This window comes from Mustela nigripes, chromosome 1 (genome assembly GCF_022355385.1).
Source record: "Mustela nigripes isolate SB6536 chromosome 1, MUSNIG.SB6536, whole genome shotgun sequence".
Lineage (NCBI taxonomy): Eukaryota > Metazoa > Chordata > Mammalia > Carnivora > Mustelidae > Mustela > Mustela nigripes.
Genome location: NC_081557.1, coordinates 166731853 through 166736438, shown reverse-complemented (window position 1 = coordinate 166736438; position 4586 = coordinate 166731853). Strand labels below are relative to the sequence as shown.

At 37.1% G+C, this 4586-nt stretch overlaps 1 pseudogene; it reads left to right on the top strand.

The window, feature by feature from the left end:
• Positions 1-2820: 2820 nt before the first annotated feature.
• LOC132014178 (nascent polypeptide-associated complex subunit alpha-like) lies at positions 2821-3467 on the top strand (annotated as a pseudogene).
• Positions 3468-4586: the final 1119 nt, after the last annotated feature.

The window sequence follows — 4586 nt, the reverse complement described above, 5'->3', positions numbered from 1 at the left end:
TTCACTAATGTTTGGATATCATCAGTGAATGAAAACCAGTGGAACCCAAGGTAAGGGATATAGGTAACTCTGGTACTGTGGTTGGATTTCAAACCTCAGGGCAGACTGACTGGAGCATATCCATGTCATCTCAGTGGTATTAATTTTCTAATGCATAAATAGCAAGATTTGTGTTTTTATCTAATTTTCCCAGGAATCTACAAGGCTTTGTGTTCTCTCTCTCTCCTCTTTTGTTTTCCTTCAATTATATCATAATGTTAATTCTTTACTCTTTGACCTTCATTGAAGGTTATTTACTATGTATCATCACTATCCATACAAACTGGGCAGATGAAAAGCCTGACAAAAGGTCTTGGTCTCTGTAGATATGACTTCTAATGAAAGAAATGAAGTGGGGAAGATTATTCTTTTATCTGGTTATTTCTTAAGCTAGCAAATATAACTATTTTTATCTGAAGTCACTAAAGCCTTCTGTAGATTGAATTTCTCTAGGTACACTCTGGGTACACATACTTCAGAAATAAATTTAGTCAACAATAGAACTTAATGTTATTAAAAGTCTAAAATATGTATTTCGTATTTTATTCAAGAGGCTTGGCTGTTCTCCTGAGCTAACAGTAAATTAACAGTGGGGCCTGGTTCTTGTCTTTTCTGCTACATTTAAATCCCAATCCTAGTGACTAAAGCATATAAACATATAAACATAAGCTCTTAATGGTTTGAATAAGGTCGAAGACAAAAAGTTCCCTAATTAAGTTCTGAAGTTAAATACAACTATTTTACCGAGCTCAGTCTGCTTAATGTATCTTGTTTGTCACATGCGGTTCATAATTATACTGAGAAAAAAAGGAATTAAGAGTACAGAATTTTAGAAGCATATTTTTTAATTTTCTATTTTTAATGCTAAAACATCAAGTCCTATTTTGCTGTCATATTTTCTTCTTCTAATGACCTTAGCTAAATTCTAAAATTCTCACCCGCATTTGTAAAAATGTAATGATAAAATAAACCAGTAGCAAAGTTGAATGCAATCCAGTACTAAAATCCCTTTCCTCACTCAGCTGCTTCTCAGACACCTGAAATGTGCTGCTTAATTTAGAAAGAAAAATTACAGTGAGGCTGCAATCCTGCCTTTCAGAGACAAGGGAGCAGGAAATGATTTGCAGGTGATTGAAAGGTGGTGTTTGCACTTAGGATTTCCTGAGCTTTCCAAATTTAACCTTGGAGCTTACCTATCTTTGATTTTAAGAATTAGATCCTACCCATATTCTGGATATCTCCCCGCTGTAGTTGTGCATCTTGGCTGGGGATGAGAAAAATGAAGGCTACATGCTCAATCCTAAAAGAGAAAAGAGCAAAATAGGATGTGAAGGAAATAAATGAAGGCTACAGTTAGCTTTCCTCTGAGCCAAGGACAAGAAGCTGACTTCTCCTTTAATTTAACCCTTGGATTGTCACAGAGAAATAGGGCTTTGAGGAAAATTCTGTTGCATTTGCCATTTCCAAGCAGAAAAATAAAATTATAAAATAGATACATGAGAAACTTTTTAAATTGTTTTCATTGCAAGATGCTGTGAATAAATATGATAGAATCGAATGTAAAATATTTATGCATATATACATATTATTTGTATGAGTAAATGCATATAAAGTGTGAAGCAAGGTAAAAATCTCATTCTTTTCCTAAGACGTAGAATAATGCGTTTGTTTTCCAGGTGAACCAATGCCTTATATTCTAAAGATAAATTCTATGATTCTTTGTTTAAAGGAATAGTCTGAAAAAAAAATAATTAACCCTTTTCCACAAGACTATTATTAACAATTCTTATTGAAAGCCTCCTCTGTCTGAGTTCTGAATTAACTAACACAGTGCATCCACCAAACTCCTGATATATATTGGTTAAATAACTGAATAAAGCAATGAAAGAAAGGAGGAGGAAAAAAGTGGAGAGAGAAAAGGACAGAGATGGAGGGGGAAAGGAAGAAGGATATAGTAGACACAGACATTTTATCCACTGGACATGACATCTTGAAAAGCTTTCTTCACTTGGCTTCTAGAAATACCATTTTTTTCTTTTTCCTTCTGCTTTACTAGTTGTGTCTTTTCAGTCTCCTAGGATGGTTTCTTTTCTCCCTCCAATTTCTAAACATTGGAGTGCATTAGGGCATTGTCCTTGGTTATGGATTTTTCTCTATGCCTAGCCAGTTCCTAAGTAATCTTTTCAAATTGTGTGACTTTATTATACCAATAATCTTACCCACCCAGCCAGCAGTTCTCTAAACTGAAGTGCTTTCCTAAACTCTGGGCTCACATATTTAACTTTCTACTTGATCCTCTTAGATCCCAGATAGCTATGTCAATGCTAATGTTTACCAAATAGAACTCCTGATTTATACACCCTCCCCTCCTGATCTTTTCCTTCCTCAATCTTCTCCATACCTAGCAACAATACCGCCTTTACCTAGTTTTTCAAACTAAACACTGAAGACATTATATTTCTTTTCTTTTATTGTATCACTAAACTATGTGAGTTTTACCATCAAAAGAGATACCAAATTCCATCATTTTTCACCTTATCCATTCTGTGACAATAACTTGTACAACTTGTTGTTCTCTTGCCTAGATTACTGGACTATTCTCACGACAGTATTCCTGCTTCAGCTTCACTTCTTGTTTCAGTCAGGTCAGAGCCCAACTAGACAAAAAAATCACGTTGGAGAATCCCTCACCCATATCATAGGTTGAGTTTCAAAAAAGAAGAGGCATGACTCATTCTCTTTCTTCCACCGTTTGGTTCTGCACTCACTGCACAAAATGCAATGCCTGGTGAAGCCACAGAAACCATGCCTGCTACAGAGCAGGAGTTGCCAGGGCCTCAGGCTGAGACAGAGTCTGGAAGAGAATCTGACAGTGATGAATCAGTACCAGAGCTTGAGGAACAGGATTCCACACAGGCAACCACACAATAAGCCCAGCTGGCAGCCACAGCTGAAATCAATGAAGAACCAGTCAGTAAAGCAAAACAGAGCTGAAGTGAAAAGAAGGCACAGAAGGCTATATCCAAAGTGGGTTTTTGACAGGTTACAGGGGTTAGGAGAGTCACTATCTGGAAATCTAAGAATATCTTCTTTGTCATCACAAAACCAGATGTCTACAAGAACCCAGCTTCAGATGCCTGCATAGTTTTTGGGGAAGCCAAGATCAAAGAGTTATCTCAGCAGGCACAACTAGCAAGTACTGAGAAATTCAATTTCAAGGTGAAGCTGTCTCAGACATTCAAGAAAACATATAGTCTCCAATGGTACAAGAGGAGAGTGAAGAGGAAAAGGTTGATGAAACAGGTGTGGAGGTTAAGGACATAGAATGTGTCATGTCACAAACTAATATGTCAAAATCAAAGGCAACCCAATCCCTGAAGAACTACAGTAATGATACTGTAAGTGTTATTACAGAGTTAACAATGTAGCTGTCTGAAAATGAGGACTTTTTTTTTTTTTTTTGCTGTTTCAAAAGAATAACAGCAGCTTGGTTTGAAATTTGTATAATATTTCTATTATTAATAAAGTTATAGTTTCTTGGTGGATGGGGAAAAAAAATAAGAGACATAACCATTGCACAAAAGTGTACTCACTACTGATGCCAGGAAAAGTAGAACCACCGTAATTCACTTAGCTCATTGACAGTGATGAGGCAGAAAGAAAGAAGATTGAAAAAATGTCCTGTCTTCTCTCTTCCATCTACTTGTCAGTGTCTCACCCAGCTGTCTCATAAAAAAGCCTAGAAAATATAGTACAAAGGCAGAACTTGAGAAAGGAAAGAATGGATATTAAAGCAGTTGGGTCAAGGACCAATTAACCCTGCCCCTAACTCTACCCCACCATAGCTTTATGTTCTCCCAAAAGCAAGAGTGAACACATGAAATAGAACACATATCCTGCCAAGTGCCTAATATCAAACTTCCAATGGTTTTATATCATAATCTAAATAAAATACCAAGTTCTAATCATGACCTATGATGCTTCACATAAACTAGCCACTTCTACTACTCTAATTTCTTCTCCTCTGCCTCACCTCATTTCAGTATGTAGCCTTTCTTGCATTTCATTGTCCATATCTAGCAAAACTTCTTCCCCATCTTTCCATCTGTTTGGTAAATCATTCCCCTTGTTTACTAGGTTTGTTTCCAGCTTCAGTCAGGCCTGTGCTCTCATAACACCTCCCCACAGAGGACTTCTGTGGTCATTTTTCCAAAATATTGACTCATCCCCTAATTTATATCTCCTTACCATGCTTATTTTTTCTTCTTAGCACTGTCACTACTTCACAATGTTGGGGAACATCATCAAAAAGACCTGACTGCCAAACGACCCATGAGCTTAGTAGGCCCTGACATCTTCCTTCCCTTGCCTATCCTTGGAATGTGGATTCCACTAGCTTTTCCTGCCCCTAGATGTTACTCCAAAGATAGAGCCTTTAGACAGGCATGTGGTGTCAAGAACCCCTGTATGATATATGTAACTGAACCCATTAAGGCCCCTATTCAAATTTTTAAGATTTGGTAGGTGGGTGTGGGAGCCCATTTGTC